General features: G+C 31.3%; 2 long non-coding RNA genes across 2 annotated transcripts; one reads left to right on the top strand and one right to left on the bottom strand.

Annotated features, from left to right (window-relative positions):
- Positions 1–548: 548 nt before the first annotated feature.
- LOC127705466 (uncharacterized) lies at positions 549–6852 on the bottom strand. The gene is made up of 4 exons (XR_007983892.1): positions 6253–6852; positions 4744–4900; positions 3723–3807; positions 549–686 (listed from the first exon to the last, which is right to left on the bottom strand). It is a non-coding gene; the product is annotated as an uncharacterized LOC127705466 (long non-coding RNA).
- Positions 6853–8346: 1494 nt separating this feature from the next.
- LOC127705465 (uncharacterized) lies at positions 8347–16292 on the top strand. The gene is made up of 3 exons (XR_007983891.1): positions 8347–8610; positions 12767–12894; positions 15963–16292. It is a non-coding gene; the product is annotated as an uncharacterized LOC127705465 (long non-coding RNA).
- Positions 16293–19665: the final 3373 nt, after the last annotated feature.

The following is a 19665-nucleotide window of genomic DNA, read 5'->3' as shown; positions in this document are numbered from 1 at the left end:
ACATCAATAAATTGTCTTATATTGATTATCAGTTACCTCATATGCATGTTTTATTAACCTGTTATCATCCTGAATATGTATGTAATATTTGTGGCTGGATGTTTAGCATCCATTAAAACTTATATATATATATATATAAATCCAAATCTTATTTAAACCATGAGACTATTTCTACATGTTTGAAACCTTTCGAATCTTCCTGTTAGTATTTCTTTTTTTGTTTGTTTGAAAATCTTGCTTTATAATTTGTTTGTTTGACAATTCATAAAAAATCTAAAAGTATGAATACCAATGTCAAAGTCAGCTTCATTTTAAATTTATACAATTTTTGAAAAGAAGTCGAATTTGAAATTGCACAACAAATAATGCAAAACCAAATGTATACCAAACAACAATTCAATACAGACTAGCTATTTTACAATGTTCATTCTACAAGAGTTGTGTCCCTTGCAGGTTTACCATGACAAATCTAAAAATAATCAGCTTATGATTAAAAAATTGTCCCTAACAGAGGCATATGTTACCAAATGTTAAAAAAAACAAAACACTTTCCACATTAAATTCAATTATATTTATATTTAAGAATATTCTAAACAGTTAACATTTGAAAAGTTACTGAAATAGTAACAAATAATATTTGATTGTTCCGTCTTCTAAATGCTCCACTCTTTTAAAAGTTTCTTCATCTGAAAGGATAAAAAAAAGAATTTTATTTACTGTTATAATATTATCTTATTTAGGCATACATAATGAAAGCTTTATTTTACTTCTAATATGAGTGTTGCTTTTGCTTTGTAAACAACAATGTGATAAAATTCTCAATATATCTATAGTTTACAACCCTAGTAAACATTATTATTATATACATATGCACTTTCATGGATCTACAATCTGTCATTTCCTGTATCTTGGAATTGCACCAGGTCATGTTTTTCTCTGATTGTTTATGATGTCTTTACACTAAATCCATTAGATGTTGGATGTGTACTGATTGATAATTTATTCTTAGATGCATTTTTTTTTTAAGTTGTTATTGGCTTTGAACTAGCTGTCAGTATCTGCACTTTCAGATTTGTACTAAGTGTCTTTTTGTTGTTAGGATGTACAAGTACCCATCCACGTCCACTCTGTGTTTTTGTTGTATGTATTTCTATTTGTATCCATCTGTTGAGTTCAGCCTTTTTCAACTGATTTTTTTAGTTCGTTCTAATGTTGTGCTGTTACACGGCTGTCCCAGATAAGGGGAGGGTTGAGATCCCACCAACATGTTTAACCCTGCCACATTCTGTATGTATGTGCCTGTTCCAAGTCAGGAGCCTGTAGTTAAGTGGTTGTTTGTTGTTACATATTTGTTTTTTTCGTTAATTTTTTTGTACATTAATCAGGCCGTTAGTTTTCTCGTTTGAATTGTTTTACATTTGTGATTTATAGGTGACTATGCAGTATGGGCTTTGGTCATTGTTGAAGGCCGTACAGTGACCTATAGCTCTTAATTTCTGTGGCATTTGGTTTCTTGTGGAGGGTTGTCTCATTGGCAATCATACCACATCTTTTTTATATGTATCATAACTAATGTGGTGATTTGCCTGTGTAAAATTGAAATGAAAACTAGACAAAGTGACTCCACTCTGAAGTAACTGTATTATAACAAAATCAATGTAGGACTTTCTTTGAGATATTATTGTGTCTGGGAGACACAATTGATGCCCCCGCAGATGCAAAGTGTTATTTTAAAATAACTATAACATTTAAACGCTTACACCCAAAAAATGACAAAAGTTCAACTATCTCCCAAAAGAGCAAGTATTAATAAAAATCAAAACCCTGACCACATGCACACCTTCAATGTATGTACAAACAGCCAGCAAAGTGAAAAATTCCTAGCATTCAAACTGTAGGAGGAGTTATCTGGAAACGCTCTCTTATGAAAGTAAATACTCCAAAAATTGACAAAGTTCAACTATCTCCCAAAAGAGCAAATATTAATAAAAATCAAAACCCTGACCACATGCACACCTTCAATATATGTACAAACAGACAGCAAAGTGAAAACTTCCTAGGATTCAAACTGTAGGAGGAGTTATGCGGATTAACTATATACCCATAATGGGACGGATGGACAGGGGTAAAACAATATGCCCCCCAACTTTCAGTTGCGGGGGCATAAAAAAAACATGACTAAATGTACAGGGCCAAAAAATCTCCATGGAAATGTGATGTGCCAATACTAATACAACTGAATACCAAATATCATTGGCCCATCACTAAAGGTTCCCCTTAAACTGACAAACATTTTTGGGGCCTTTTATAGATTGCTGTTCGGTGTGAGCTCAGGCTCTGTGTTAAAGACCATACTTTGACCTATAATGGTTTACTTTTACAAATTGTGACTTTGATGGAGATTTGTCTCATTGGCACTCATACCACATCTTCTTACATCTAATCACAAACTTATATGCTAAGTGACTTTAGTATTTCATTGTCTGTATCATTTCACGGTATGTATAAAACTTTCTTCTTTTTTTTTACATTCCTTTTGTTGTGTGATATCTAATAAATTTTGTATATATATTCATTATATCTCAATTTCCCTTAAAATGACCTAATCACAAACTTATACATTGTTGAAACAGCACCCCTAGATCTAGCTTTTTCAAGGCAAGACAAAAATAATGAAAAAGAGGAGACAAAATTTTGTTCTTTATGTTTCTTAATTTTTCAATGTCTGTGTTGTTTTTACTGTACCGGTACTGTCTTGTCTATCCTTTTCATTAAAAATTTGCAAATTTCAAAACTTCACATTAGGTCAAGATTTATTGATTAATTGTTAAAAATTTACATTACTGATGGTTGATGAATATGGTGATATCTTAGTGTTAGATTAAGAGTCAATAACCAATCTGCTAGTTGCCTGATGCCTAATGACTTAGTATAACTTGGCAAAGATATTTTTTTGGAATAACACGTTAGGTTTCACATTTGGATCAGGATTAGCTAACCCTTCTGCATTATCTGAGATCACCAAGATTTTTAGTGCCGTTGTGGTGCTCAGTCTTTAGTTTTCTACATTGTGTATGCAGTTGCTTGTCTTTTAGTCGTTTTTTGTTTTGTTTTATGGCGTTTGTCAGTTTGTAAATCGACCTTTGAGTTTGAATATATCCCATTGGTATCTTCTACCCATCTCGATTATTAAAATCTACTATTCAAATGTCATTTAATTGCATCAACATGATAATCCGTGATAAAGGTTTCATATATTGATAAATAAAAAAAAACTTTAACCAAAGACTGAACTTTAAATATAGCGGACTATACATTATGGATTTTTCTCATTGTTAAAGGCTCTATGGTTGCCCATTATTGCTTACATCCACTTTCTTTGAACTTTGGTGGATAGTTGTCTCATTGGCAATATCATACCTCATCTCCTAATTTTAATATTTCTATTATCACCAGTTTAATTCGCCCTTTCAGACTCTAAATAAATGCATTCTGTTCTGGGTAATATTTTCGAAAGCGTACACCAAAACGTTGTGATTGGTTTAAAAAGTTCTAAACAATAGAAATTCAACCAATGAGGTAATGTTATTTTCATTTTGGTGTACGAACAATTAGATTACCCATAATCCTTTAGATTCTGAAAAAGGCGAATTATTTCTTAATTATTCTTCCTTTGTTTAATTTGTACAATATACAAATAAGATATTAATGTATTTACTTACATCTTCAGCTATCAATAAAAAAGGCTTCCTTTTAAAGTCTGACTTGAATAGTGAAGGTGTAGCCTAGATCTGTTTTACTATGAAGCTGTAAATTAAAAAAAAAATAACATCATTATGTCAATATGTGCTTAGGAACAGGATCAAACAAAGCAATAACGAGAAGAAAGGCATACATACATCTGGAAGTCTTAAAGATTTTTTTTAGATCTCAATCCTTTGAGCCTTCTATTTAAATCTGGGTCAATGAATTAAGAAATACTCAAATAGTTCATAAAATGAAAATAAGCCAAGAAAATGTTTTCCTAAGGGCTATCAAAAAGTATAGTATACAGTTTTTATAAACAAAATGAAATTCTAGATATTCCTCAAGGTTCTGAGCATCAGTTTCAGATTACTGTTCAATTTTTATGTCAAAATCTTTAAAGCTATTGTTGCTGTCAACATGGTCAAATCTACAATTACCGGACCCTCATAACTTTATATCTTAATTTGAATGAGCTGTCAATAAGACAATATATGAATTACTGAAACTCTAATATTCAATTATTATAATATAATTGACAATATATTATTATCTACTTGAAAATAATGTTTGATGAGATTATAATCTTAATTTCAGGCATGCAAGTATAGAAATAACCTGCAGTATGAAGGATTTAATCAATATTTGGTTATGTTTTGTAACATCATTTTTGAACAATAAAGCCAAAAAATGTATACACTTATTTGCTGTCTCCTGGCAGAAAGATAGGGTAAATAGATAAAATAATTGTATTTTTTATTTTTATTTTATCTAAATTATTAATATACTATATATACAACATGTTCTGAACTTAAATGGTGCTTTACCAAACAAATTTTGACTTTTACCAGTACTTTACAAAAAAAAAAGCCAGAAAATATGTAAGTAAATCGAAAGGGAGACAAAAAAAAAAGAACTTTATCATATTCTGACCTAAACATCAAACTTTATTTTAGTATACTTGAATAGGAAACATTTCTTGTTTTACTATTAAATTACCTTCAGCTTAATAACTTGATTACAACCAAAATACTACAAACTTCTGTCACCAAATGTGATTCTCTGAAGCACTGCTAAAGTATCATGTCCTTTATCCATCTTATATATATACATCATGTACATGACAGTATATATTTGCCTCAAATTCAGATTTTTTCTGGAAAAATAAATATTCAAATAAATGTACATGAACATGAACTTTAGTCCACATATTATGCCCCCTTCTACTGACTGACAAACAAATGTCACATAATCATCTTTAGTAATGTTAATAATATGAACAGTATATACATGTAATATGTTATCATTAAAATTTAACATCATTGCATAGGGATTTTATGCTGAGTGACTTAAATATTTCTTTGTGTGTATGTATAAAACTTTCTTTTTTTCTTTCTTTATTTTACATTCCTTTTGTTGTGTGATATTTAATTAATTTTGTATATATATATTTATTATATCTCGATTATATGGGGCCAACTTGGAGGAGTAGTCTTAAGTAGTCGAACTTCTGTATCACCAGCCAGCAGCCAGTCAACACTAAGGTTGTGAGTTCAAATCCTGCACGTGGCAAGTGAACTTAACTCCAATCTTAATTGACTAGGATTGTCAGTTTTCCTACCAAAGGTCATGGTTTTCACCAGCTTCCTCCATCAATAAAAACTGGATGCCACAAAATAGCACCATAGTGTTAAAAGTGGCGCTAAACATTAATCATTCAATATCTCAATTATGAGAAAATAAAGACATCAATGAATCAATAAATGTCCATTAGTTTTTTTTTTTATTATTAGCATTAACAGTAGTTTTTTTGGTATAATGATTCCAATTATGCAATCTAATTGTACAGTGTGTTAAAAATTTAATAAACAGCTGCGAAAGGACTGCACGATTACAAGCCCTCCAAATTCATATCAAATTTGTTTAAAGTATAAAATGAAATGTTAAAAATTGTAGAATCAGACATGATTTTATAAGTCATTTTTTATTTTTTTAAAGGTAACAATGACAAATGAATGAGTTGCATCTGATGTCATGCCAAGTAGTCATATTATATTGGGGTGGTTGTAATTTCCTTAGAATTTCTTTAGAAACATACTTCATTAAGTAAAATAAATTTTTATATTACGGGTGGTTGGTGTAAAAAAAGACCCTGTTAGATAATTCCTGAATAGCTCCAAGATATATCTATTGTTCATGTTGTTTAGTCACTTCTTAGGTACATTTGTATATGTACCGTATATATAGTTACACATTTAAATGATTATTCGATTCTTATCACCTTTTACAGTTGACTTATCAATTTTTGTATGCATTACATAACGTCCTTCAGTTGTCCAGCGGCAAATATTTAATGCTAACATTCAGAACATTGTAGCATTAATGTACAACAAATTATATCTATTCTTCCTCTGCACATATGCTGCAAGCCAAAAGGCATGTTGTTCTTTTTAAAGCACACTGTTTTGTTAAATGCATTACATTTCATAGAATGGAAATAGTGCATACATATCTGTTGGAACTTTGCTGAATTGTCCTGGTCACGTTGAACTGGACATCTCTCCCTGTCATTTTCTTTCTCATGTCTTGAATTTTCAAACAGATCCTCCATACTTCGTTCATGCCCTGCTTATTATCTGTCATATAGAAAAAAGAAATGCATAAATTTTAAGTATTTTTTTTACACATACAGTTATTGTCATAGTCTGTCAAACTTTAAATTGGGAACATTACAGTGAACTACCAAAATTGTGTGGTAAATATTAATAAGTGGAACAATGAAAGGTAATTGCCTGATAATTAACTCAAGTGTCATTCTATGATCATGAACAATCTTGACATATATTTAACTGGTGAAATAAAATGAGTTGTGTGGTGTATGTCTATGAGACATGTGAAGTTTATATACCACTCCAGACAGATAAGTGTAAGTGATCAATACATGTAGGTCCTCAGTACCTGCAGCTGAATATGTTAAAAAGTCCCTATTTATTTATTGAAGTCTTGTAAAAATCAAAACCCACATATATTTATGTCTAAGGATGTTCGTTCCTCATGTTTTTGAGTTTTTGCCAGATATTCAGAATCCTCTGGCTTTATCCATGATATTCTGACATTATAAAAAATCCCAATAATCTCTACTTTTCTTTTCATAATTTTATTTTGAATAGATATATAAATATAAAATAATTTATCTATAAATACTAACTTTAGTTCTCTTTTATACTGGTGAAGTAAATCAGAGACATTATATATGACGTCTCTGAGTCAGTCTGAGTAAAATTGAGAATGGAAATGGGGAATATGTCAAAGAGACAACAACCCAACAAAGAGCAGATAACAGCCGAAGGCCATCAATGGGTCTTTATCGAAGCCAGAAAATCCTGCACCCTGAGGTGGGCCTCAGCTGGCCCCTCCATAATAATGTGTACAAATTGAGTAATTCAGTGAAAATGGACGTCACACTTAACTCCAAAACATATAAATGAACTAAAATTTAAAAACATACAAGACTAACAAAGGTAAGAGGCTCCTGACTTCGGAGAGGCAAAAAAATGCGGTGGGGTTAAACATGTTTTGTGAGATCTCACCCCTCCCCCTATACCTCTAGCCAATGTAGAATAAAGAAACACACAGCAATACGCACAGTAAAATTCAGTTTAAAACTTAAAAGAAGATATTTATTTTTTACAGAGATTAAATTATATACAAAATGCTAGTGCCTGTGGTAATTTCTTTCAAAAGTTGGGTATTAGGGGGGCCTACTATTAGTGTGATCATTTGGTCTTCATGATTAACTCATAAAAATCATACGGCCCAGGCATGTATAAATGTTGTCAGGACAGTAAAATTTTAATGAAAAAGGACTCACAAGTCACAAACCATAGGCCCTAAATGATTTAAATTTAAAGGAATTTAAAAGTTTATGACGGGTTTTTCCAATTTTCAGGCAGTCAAGTGTTTCATGAAGACTGTATTTGTTCAGGGAATGGTACGTTTTAATTAACTATTGTACACATACCTTCATAACGGGATTGTGAAATGAAATATACCTGTTATCATAATTTTATTTTGAATAGATATATAAATATAAAATAATTTATCTATAAATACTAACTTTAGTTCTCTTTTATACTGGTGAAGTAAATCAGAGACATTATATATGACGTCTCTGAGTCAGTCTGAGTAAAATTGAGAATGGAAATGGGGAATATGTCAAAGAGACAACAACCCAACAAAGAGCAGATATAATCTTCAATCTTCAATATATCTTCAAGAGTATCTGCATTACTTTCCATTGCCACTACTGTGGTGTTAGTCTTTAGTCTTTAGAAGTGTCAACTTGACACTATAATCTCTCTGTACTTTCGGTCACTCTGGTAATTTTATGTCACTTTTGTATATAACTCATTAGTACATTTGTATTTATGTGTGTGTCGTCCAAATGTGTCGCCTGAGACGCTCGTTTCTGTGAACCGTACGGGATAATTCTCTGAGAGACGAAGCACATCAATTCTCATTTAAACTGAATTTACCGATTGTATTTCATGTTTAAATATTCAAACAATTAATTAAACTAAATATTTAAATTATATTAAGCTACCAGCTGGATAACAAAACAATGTTAATAAATTGATTCCGCTTCTGGGTTACACACCGATTCCGAAATGTTTCAAGGTGTGCGGTATTTCCCGCGGTTATTTTTGGCAAGCAATCTCCTTGTCAATGTGATAACAGTCCATATGAAACTGACAGACTGAGAGTCTGTGTACTGTATAATGACGGAACTGTAGAAGTAAAAAAAAGTTCTGTCTCGGGTCTACTGTACTGTGTACTTGTGACTTTAAAAATATGCATGCAGTGCAGGTAAGTTCGATAAAATTACAGTTTTTTTTCTGATTTTTTTTACCCTAAGGCTACACTAAAGTTTAGTTAAAACATATATTTTATTTAAATAACAACACAAATTCGATAAGACACAAGTCAAACCGATTTATGAACTCTTTTTCCATATTCAGTGGTGGATCCATAAATGACATAAATTTTTATAAAAGGGGGTGGGGGATATGGCATTGATTGTCTAAGGTAAATCCCACAAAAGGGGGGCATTGACTGCCTAAGGTTAAGCCAACAAAAGGGGGCATTGACTGCCTAAGGTAAAGCCCACAAAATGGGGGGGGGGGGGGAGGCTGCGCATTAAATCTGTCTCTGATATTAGTACAGGTGAACATTAGGGGAATGACACGCTTTTGGGTTGTGGGATATCGAGGTTAAAGACCAAACAGCCTATTGTTGATGCGCATCAACTAACGCAACTTGGTAGTGACATAAAAGCTCTATGACGTTGTTTCTAGCCATGAAAAAAAAACGTCAAATTATAACGTCCTATTTCGCGTTTTTCACGGATTCCAACATGGTGTACGCTTAAAACAAAAGTGGAATTAAGCGTCGCACTGATACCTAGTGGAAATTAAACACAAATGGACACAAAAGATACTACACTATCTGTAACCTCCGTTCTAATAAAAATAATAATAAAAATATAAATTTTGAACTCGGCTTTTTGCATTTGCGCCGATCTGCATTTCACTTTTTTTTTCTCACTTGCGCCGATTTTGTCTTTCATTTGCGCCGATTGTGTACAGGTAAATTATAGGTGAAAGTTATTTTTTTATTTATCATATAAACCTCTTCCGTTAGCCAGTTGTACATATGTTATGAATTGTCAATTATAACATGTATATAACTGTTGTCCCCTGCTCACAAAGGGGAGGTTCGAGTAGAATTTCGAGCAGGATAAGTCAATTTAAAAGATATTTGTGCACTCTGTTTACATCTACTAAAATCACGGAGTAAAATTCTATTAACAGCATTTCAAAGCACCACAATAAAATCCATAAAAATGTAATACTAGTACAATGAATAATTATCTTGCCGAGAATTTATATGCCACATATCTGATATATTCCTTTCTTGTCATTTTATCTTTTCTATACTTGTTGTACTTGCCAATAACGAAGTCCATCTTTTCTTTCTCGTGTCAAAACGAAGTTCTCGAACAATATGACCAAAATTATCTTAAACATAAGGGAACACTATTTATATCCATATATTACCATGCAATATACATTCTAGGTTTACTACATGTACATGTATTTACTCGTATAGCAAATAAAGTATCGGGGCTAGTGATAAAAAAATAAAATAGGCGCTAATGAAAGAATCAAATCGGCGCAAATTAAAGATCGATTTTTTTTTAAATCGGCGAAAATCTCGTTAGCCCGTGTAACTTTACACTGGTAAATTTATATGACTTACGCTTAGAATTTTAACTTAATATGTGATTTTCAAAACTGAGTTTTCAGAAGGTTAGGCCGATAAACAATACTTTCTAGAAGTTTCGATATACTGGCAACGTATGCATGTTGAGATTAACTTATTTCTTTAAGATTCTCGTAAAACAATGGTGATCTTGCAATGAAGTTAAATTTTATCTATACTGGTTAATTGACAGAAAAATCTTATAGTAAAAATAAAAATGATAAAGGTTCATTGTCTTTTGTCATTTGTTTCATTTCAAATTGTCTCAAGGAGAAATGATAAAAATTTCGCCTGATCTCACAGAAGCTTAAGGCAAAAAATATAAGAAATTAATATACTAAGTGAATGTGAATTAAAATAAAAATTGACAGTTTTTTAAACTAAACTTATTGTAAATTTAACTTATGACAAAAACAATTGCTTCAAGAATAAGATCCAACATAAAATTTCTCACTTTCAAAAAGCAACAATGACCGGAAAGATTGAAAACAAATTTCGATTTTCAATGCCGGCAATCTATACATACAACCTTGTCTTTGTTTTAATTTCCAAAATGAGCTATTTAGATTCATAATATTTCATCCTGTTTTGAGAAATACTTTATAGTTTTCAACGGGAAATTATTTCTTAGATTCTAAATCAATTTTTGAATTAAAAACTTATTTGTATTTTATATTTATGGCTCGTTTATTCAAAGCACGTGATGTAGTAATAACGGGGATCGTATTTTATGATAGGTTAAATGGATGTAAAACGTTTTAGAATCAAAAACTTTAATTCATATATTATACATATAATTTTCTTATATTTTAAATATTCAGAAATAATGAATCCACAAACTAGATGGGGAGGGGGGTCCTAGATGGAATAATTTGTATACGCTCGTCTTAGTCGGGACACATAATGGTATAAAGAAGTCCGTCCGTGCTAATGTCTGTCCGTCTGTCAACAGTAACGAAAGAGTGCGCTAGGGGGAAGTTCTGAAATTGACGCGACAAAAAAAAACCACACATCTAGTCTAATATAGTCAAATAGTCTGTAAGTTTGCCAGTGTCATCTTTCATTTCTCTTTTTATTTTCAATGATTTTGCTAATGAGAGGGAGAGGACAAAAACAGACTTTCCTTTCTAAAGCGTCGAAAAAGGTTATTTCGAAAAAATTTTCATTCCGACGGATGGTGTTTCTGAAGGTTAATTTTGTGCGGCAACAACATCATGAGATCTGATACTGATACATACATGTGATCTCTTGTATTACCGGATAATAAAGTAGGTGAATATAGTTGTTATTCTTGATTCTTGAAAATTTAAATGTGAGTTTCAAACGTCCAATTTGCATTTTTTTTCAAACAGTGCGCCAGCAAGGAAAACTTGTACTATGACGTCAGTTTCAATGTTCTGAAGAAAGACAACTCTTTTCTTCAAAACGAACGAGAAAAAAACATGAAAATTAATCATAACTTTTTTGAAAGGTCGGTGACATATACATTTTTTTGCTTTATTTTGAAGTGTACACATGGCACTTTCCTTCTTGAAATTTTTATGAAAAAATCACTGGTAGATATTTTTTAATACTTGAAACGTTTTTCATTCTTACGTTTTATTTTTGGCGGGAATGAAATAAATCATATTTTTTAAGATCAAAACAATAAGAGTCTTAAACTCTTGAACCTGTATTTGATAGACACAAATCTACTGTTTAACATGAAACAAGAATTATGCTTGTAGGTTTGATATAATGGGATTTTTGAGAGTTTAAATAACAAGCAAATATCCTGTTAATATTCGGGAAAACACGAAACTGAGGTTGCTATAGTGACAAAACTAAGTCGGTGACCCCCAATTTTTTTTATCATATTTTGTTCCTCAAATCATGAAATACCTTCACACAAAATTTTAAGGAAAAATCACTGGTAGAACTGAATAGGCTGTTTGGTCTTTAAAAAAAAAGGGAATTTTTCATATTGGGATGAAAAAGTGGGGATGTGGGATTTAGTTGGATTCTTCAATCTTTGTCTTGATGACAGGATAATTCTCTTCTCTTGTTAAACGATATTTTCAGTTGTAATTTCTCCTTAATTTGTACTTCAGGGGGTTAAATCTAATTGATGATATCATGTCAGTCAGCTTTGAACAGCTATCTTTTATTTTATGTTTAGCTTACACATTTATGACATTACTACAAACTTATGCTATATGTAAAATTGAAAATGAAAAACATTTTCTTTTACATTGTGAAAAATACTCAACTAAAAGGGCCATATTTTACCAAAAAGTTTCAAATATAAACGTTGATCCTACAAAATTTCAAAAAAATGAAAATAATGTAATCTTTTTGTAATAATAAATAATAATTCATACACAATCCTAAAATTGACTTCCTCTTTCATTTCAGACAGTCTGAACCTGCGTAAAGCAGAACAAACTCTATAAAATTGTCAATATGTCTAATTCTTAATCATTGTTTATAAAATTACATATTAATATAGTCATTATTTGCAATACTTATTATGTATGATCAACTATGTAATTAATATACCATGAGCCTTAACCATTTATTGTTGATGAGTTTGTGCTAATAAAATATTTTTTTTTTTTGTAAACAAATATTTAAGAGTAATATTTCTATTGTGTAATAAATAATACCATTATAAAAATGAAAGATTTTTTTCCATCAATTGAATAATTTGATATGTTTTTAGGGATACAGCAAGTTCCCAAGTTCTTAGTTAATGAACAGAGAAAATTGTTGAGGAGCTCATTGGGGGAAAAAAACAAATTAACAAAGGAAATGTACTTTTTCAATAAGGAGAAGAAGTAAAAGCAGCAGGTATTATATACTTATTTTATACTTGATTAACTTGGCTGTAACGGTCAAACGATTGAGATAAATAAATGAAAAGAAATGTCGTCTATATTTCAATGAATCAGCACCCGAACAAACAACAAAACAAGTAGAGGCATCTTTTGGTTAAAACAAAAGACTTCAATATACATTGTAAGTGTCAATACAAATGTAAAATAAATAGGATGTGGTAAGATTGCCAATGAGACACTCTCTCCAAGAGACCAAATGATACAGACATTAACAACTATAGGTCACTGTATGGCCTTCAACAATGAGTAAAACCTATACTGCATAGACAGCTATAAAAGGCTACTAAATGACAAATGTAAAACAATTCAAATTTGATTGTCTCTGCTCGTGAATATTATGTACCGGGTACATGTATCCGAGATTACCAAAGAATGGTCTTAGGCAGATATCCTGAAATGACTAAAAGGTTAAAGATATAAATAAAGGCTATATATTAGCTTGTCCATGCAGCCTCATTATCTAAGCAGACCAAGAGAACTTGTATTATTGTTTTTGTCCCGTCAATCTGACCGTCACAAAATTTTCTTCAGTATTACTGTAAACTTTGTATCAGGCATGCATTGAGTTTTGTCATTCTTCAGTGTTACTGTAAACTTTGTATTGAGTCTTGTCATTGTACATATATATTTAAATATATAAATGTCTAAGCAGTTTCTTATTTCATTGGGTATGGTAATATATCTTGGATTCAACCTTCAAAACTTCAATTTTCATCCTCATTTGCTTTTTCATCACTTCTTCCTTCAAATCCCATAAATGTAGTTTTTATTGTCGAGCCTGCGACTTTAGTCGCTGAAAGCTCGACATAGGGATAGTGATCCGGCTGTGGCGGTGGCAGCGTTAACTAACTTCTTAAAAGCTTTATATTTTAGAAGGTGGAAGACCTGGATGCTTCATAAATTGTATATAGATGCCTTATGTTACGAAGTTTCCGTCTGTCACATGTCCATTGTCCTTGACCTCATTTTCATGGTTCAGTGACTACTTAAAAAAATGTTAAGATTTTTTGTAATGTTAATTTCTCTCTTATTATGAGTAAAAGGATAACTATATTTGGTATGTGCGTACCTTGCAGGGTCCTCATGTCCCTCAGACAGTTTTCAATTGACCTCGACCTCATTTCATGGATCAGTGAACAAGGTTAAGTTTTGGTGGTCAAGTCCATATGTTAGATACTATAAGCAATAGGTCTAGTATATTTGGTGTATGGAATGATTGTAAGGTGTACATGTCCAACTGGCAGGTGTCATCTGACCTTGACCTCATTTTCATGGTTCAGTGGTCAAAGTTAATTTTTTGAGTTTTGGTCTTTTTTTCTAATACTATATGCAATAGGTCAACTATATTTGGTGTGTGGAAATATTTTATTATGTACATATCAGTCTCGCAGGTTTTATTTGACCTTGACCTCATTTTCACGGTTCATTGTTCAGTGTTAAGTTTTTGTGTTTTGGTCCGTTCTTTAACTATAAGCAATAGGTCAACTATATTTGTTGTATGGAAGGATTGTAAGCTGTACATATCTGCCTGGCATGGTTCATCTGACCATGACCTCATTTTCATGGTTCATTGGTCAATGTTTAGTTTTCTTGGTTGTCTGTTTTTTAGAAACTGTTAGCAATAGGTTAACTATATTTAGTGTATTGAATGATTGTAAGGTGTACAAATGTACATACTACAAGTATTTCTCGTTAGGTTTATATGACCTTGACCTCATTTTCTTGGATCATGTTAAGTTTATGTGATAGTTATAGTTCAGCTTTATATTTAGGACTATCAACATAATATCAATGGTTAGTAAAGAAGGCGAGACATTTCAGGGTGTGCACTCTTGTTTTTATAATATACATGATATATTTATACAGTTGCAAATTTAAGTTAATGGATCTTTATGACACCACAAGGTTCCATACCTCAAAAGGAAGGTTGGATTGATTTTGGGGGTTATGGCCTTAACCATGTTAACAGTTTAGGCATTAGGGGCCAAAAATAACACTTTGTTTATTCTTTGTACATGTATAAACTACTTTTTTCTTGACCAATTTCAATTGTGTTTAATTCAAAGTCTTTATTTTATTTTTTCAAACCTTGTTACTTGTATATAGATTTGGCCTCCTTTTTAAAATAGGTCCACATTGAGGTCCCTAGGGTACAAATTTAAACTTTGTCGTTTGAAGACATATAAAATTTAATAATTTATTGGTTCTATTATATGAGATATCTAACTGTTAAGTTAAAATTTTAATTTTGAGCCCTGTTTTTAAATTGGTCCCCATTAAGAAGCAAAGGGTCTAAAGTAAACTTTGTTTGATTTCAACAAAAATTGAATTTTTGGGGTTCTTTGATATGCTGAATCTAATTGTTTAGTTAGATTTCTGATTTTGGGCCCCATTTTCAAACTGGTCTATATACCTCTGTGGTCAGTCATATCAAGCTGAGCCTTGCATTTTATTTTCAAATTGGTTAACTTATACTCATGTTAGAATTAAATAATTTTGTATGTATAAAATCGAGAATGGAAATGGGGAATGTGTCAAAGAGACAACAACCCGACCATAGAGCAGACAACAGCCGAAGGCCACCAATGGGTCTTCAATGTAGTGGGAAACTCCCGCACCCGGAGGCGTCCTTCAGCTGACCCCTAAACAAATATGTATACTAGTTCAGTGATAATGGACGTCATACTAAACTCCAAATTATACACAAGAAACTAAAATTAAAAATGATACAAGACTAACAAAGGCCAGAGTCTCCTGACTTGGGACAGGCGCAAAATTTATGCATACTCAATTTAATATAATATTATTATCCTATTGTATACAGAAGTAAAACTTGTGTCTGATCCTTACTACTAATTTAAGTCAATTGTTCGAATAAAATAATCATAAACTAAAACATTCATATGATGTAGTTTTGCATCTTCTATTTAGAGCATGTTCAGTACCAGTAGAATTCAACGACAAAATTAATAAGCTATTATTATAATTTCTTTGTTCTTACTACTTTTCTTATGTTTGCAGGGAAAATTGACAGAGTGATACATCTTCTATGAATAAAAAGAGGAAATAAGTGTCTGCAGCAGTAAATCATTATAACAACAAGACTGTGAAAAGAAGATATCAGAACATGAAATGAGTTTTATTTCTTTTAAAAAGAATTGTTACAGAATATATCTCTTGTGATCCTAATGAAAACCATTGTCAACTTGAAGTAAAGGAAGATTTTATAATTTAATAGAACAGGAAATAAAGGAAGACTCATTTAGAGCATAACAAAGCACAATGTATATTTCTAATTAGTCTGTTAATTCAGAATAACCCATGTGAAGGAATTATATTTTACAGTAAACAACATACTAAACACTTACAATTTCATGTTTTGCAATTGGTGAATTTTCATGTTGTACTAAGGTAAAATTTATATGACAGATGCATTACCTTAAATATTCACTGAACACATGAAAATCCAACATAGCCATTGCAAAAATAACTTGCACTTACGTGTACATATGTTATTCATGTGATATTAATATGAAAATCACATCACCATTATGTGAAAATATAGACGTGAAATAACAAAACTTTTACACGTTAAAATAATGTGAAAAAATCTAAATGTGAAATTAACACAATATTTACACGTTAAAATCACGTTTATAAATTTACGTGTGAAATTAACACAATATTTACACGTTAATATCACGTTAAAAAATTTACATGTGAAAATAACGTTACGTTTAAACATGAATATCACCTGAGCAGATTAAAACGTGATTATCACGTGAGAATCTTGTGTGTGTCAAATACAGGTGATATAAACGTTTAAACGGAGTGATACACACGTGGAAATAACGTAGTTTTCACGTAATGAGCACAAACGTTAAACACACGTTGGAAAAAATTGCCTGTGTAGCAGAATATTTGTTTTTCGTAAATTGTTTTGCTAGGCCGTTAGGTTTCCTAAATTGGATTATTTCATGTTTTTCATGTCGGAGTCTTTTAAAGCCGACTATACGGTATGGGGGTTTCTCATTGTTGAAGGTAGTACGATTTCCTTACAATCTCTTCATGTTTATAAAGCTCTTATAAAGGTTCAGAATTACAGGATTTCACTTCCTTAGAGGTCCCTGTGAGTATTACTATACAAAATTCAAAATAAATATAACATCACTGTTAAATGGGAAAGTAACTGGTTACTATGTAATGAGTGGTGATAATGACTGGCTAATATAGGTCAATATTTTCATCCTCATTGTATATGATAAGGTCGAAAAATTAAGTAATTTATGTTACTCAAAATATATGAAAAGGCCGGGAAATTAGGTGTCTCAGATAGTTACCCCTATCACAAATGGGTCGAAACCTCGTTCATAACGTTCATAAATGACTTTAATAAATTATTTTGACCAGAAATTAGTATTAACTATTCTAATAGAAAACAAAACGACCAACACAATTTATTTATTTTATGTGTTTTTAAAGTCACTTTTAAGCACCGCTTTTGGGCTATTTCATGGCGGCCAGTTTTTATTGGTGTAGGAAGGGTTCGTGTATATTTGCGTCCATTCGCTTTTCGTTTTGAAATATAAAAAACGAGAAACGAAAGTGTTTTCATTTTTCGTTTTTGATTTCTCAAAAACCAAAATGAAAAACAAAAGTGTTTCCGTTTTTGGTTTTTGATTTCTCAAAAACCAAAACGAAAAACGAATGTGTTTTCATTTTTCGTTTTTGATTTTTCAAATACAAAATGAAAATCAAAAGTGTTTTCGTTTTTTATTTTTGATTTCACCAAACAAGAAAGGCATCTACATTTGGATTCAATTTCTGTATTTTGCTTTATTTATTTCTCGTTTTACGTTGTACAATGTTTTCCTTTCCTTTTTTATAGCCCTTGGTACCCCAGTGTATTAACTACTTAATGTAGACAGAATAGACCGCCTGACTTATGATTTGAACTAAGGTGATTAATGAATCAAAGACTTTCAAATATCCTTGTTTTTATCTATAATAAAATATAAAATTATTATATTCAAACATTAAATGAATCACAAATTTAAATAATACAATGAAATATATTATATAAAGATGGTAAAAATAAAACGATTGATTACAACATCCCATTAACAAGGGAGGTTACTACTTATCTGATAAGAAAACTAGCCCTGCCGTTTAAGTATGCACAGCGATTATCAGATCAATAGTATTTCAATCGTAGATAATGTCGACGAATGGATAAGACTTTATCAATCTGAACAATAAGGATGCATGATCTTTACTTTTATGTTTTGAAAGGTTAGTAATCTAAGATGATTAGAACTGATGACATAGGTCTACACTACTATTACACGAACATTCACTACGATAATCTGTTTGTTTTACATACTTGCAACTTCTCGTCCAATCAAATTGCTTGAATTTGCCTTCTAATTTTCATATTACATACTTTTTCTGTGTACTAAGTAACTACGCATGAATGACCACAAGGGTAAGATTGTATCGTAATCAAGATATTAAAACAAAAATTGCCACTGGCTATTTGAAATAAAATGCTGTGTTCCAAATTAAATTATAAAGTTTGTATTTAGTTTTCACATTAATTTTTATATATCCTGCTATTAAAATCTTTGGGTCTAAACAAATGTTTTTGACGATTGCAAGTTTCTTTCATTTAAATAAAGAGTAACAAATATGGTTCTTTATACCTTGATTAGAGTACAACGCCATCTTAAAATTGTGATAATTTATCATCCATGCAATTACTTTGTACACCAAATAGTGTGTACTATGAAACCTTGTGAAGGGGAATTAAGGCAACTTGATCTATTTCGTCATGAATTGATTGATTGATTGATTATTGGTTGCTTAATGTTCAGTGGCAAATATTTCATGCATGTTCAGGACGATGTCATTAGTCGAAAAACCGTGATAATGTCTGAAGAGAATGTGCCACCTATATATATATATTAAGATCCATGTATAACATCGGTAATCCGTTTATTTGGCAAATCGCCAATGGCAGTCAGCAGGGTTTAAGAACATTTGTTGTTCGACCTGTTAGTCAAATGCGTTTTATTAAAATATACTTTTTCACTTTTTTGGTCTTTTGGAAAATGTTGTTTGTACTGTATTTAGACCCCTCTAACAAGAAATTTGTTTTGCATGCACACGTATAAAAATTGCGGTTTTTATCCAACGCAATCATAGGTTTGAACGTTGTTTTCAATTTAGACTTGTTTATATATATATATATATATACATGTACTGATAAATCTTTTAGTTTTTTACTTTGAAATGAATAAAGTAAACATAAACCCTAGTATCTTTGATCTATTGGTAGTTGCTTTTTAATGACTATCCGCTAGACTATCTATTGGGACAAACCAGGGGCGGATCCAGCCATTTCTAAAAGGGGGTTCCAACATAGGATAAAGGGGGAGGGGGTCCAACCATATGTCCCCATTCAAAATCATTGATCGTCCAAAAAGTGGGTTTGCAATCCATGAACACCCCCCCCCCCCCTGGATCCACAACTGCATACTATTTATATGTTTCAAATTTATTATAGCTTTGGTTTTACTGTGAAATTGAAAATTGTTTCCATGACATGTAAAGCTTCCACTGCAATTTGATTATTGCCTGGTTTTGGTCAATTTATTTTGTCATCTTACCATGTAAAGAAGTACATGTATAGTAAAACACCGCTTTATATCAATAAACATACTTA

The sequence above is a fragment of the Mytilus californianus genome, unplaced genomic scaffold (genome assembly GCF_021869535.1).
Source record: "Mytilus californianus isolate M0D057914Y unplaced genomic scaffold, xbMytCali1.0.p SCAF_6, whole genome shotgun sequence".
Taxonomy (NCBI): Eukaryota; Metazoa; Mollusca; class Bivalvia; order Mytilida; family Mytilidae; genus Mytilus; species Mytilus californianus.
Note: the sequence above shows the minus strand (reverse complement) of the source record. Positions and strands in the feature narration are given on the sequence as shown.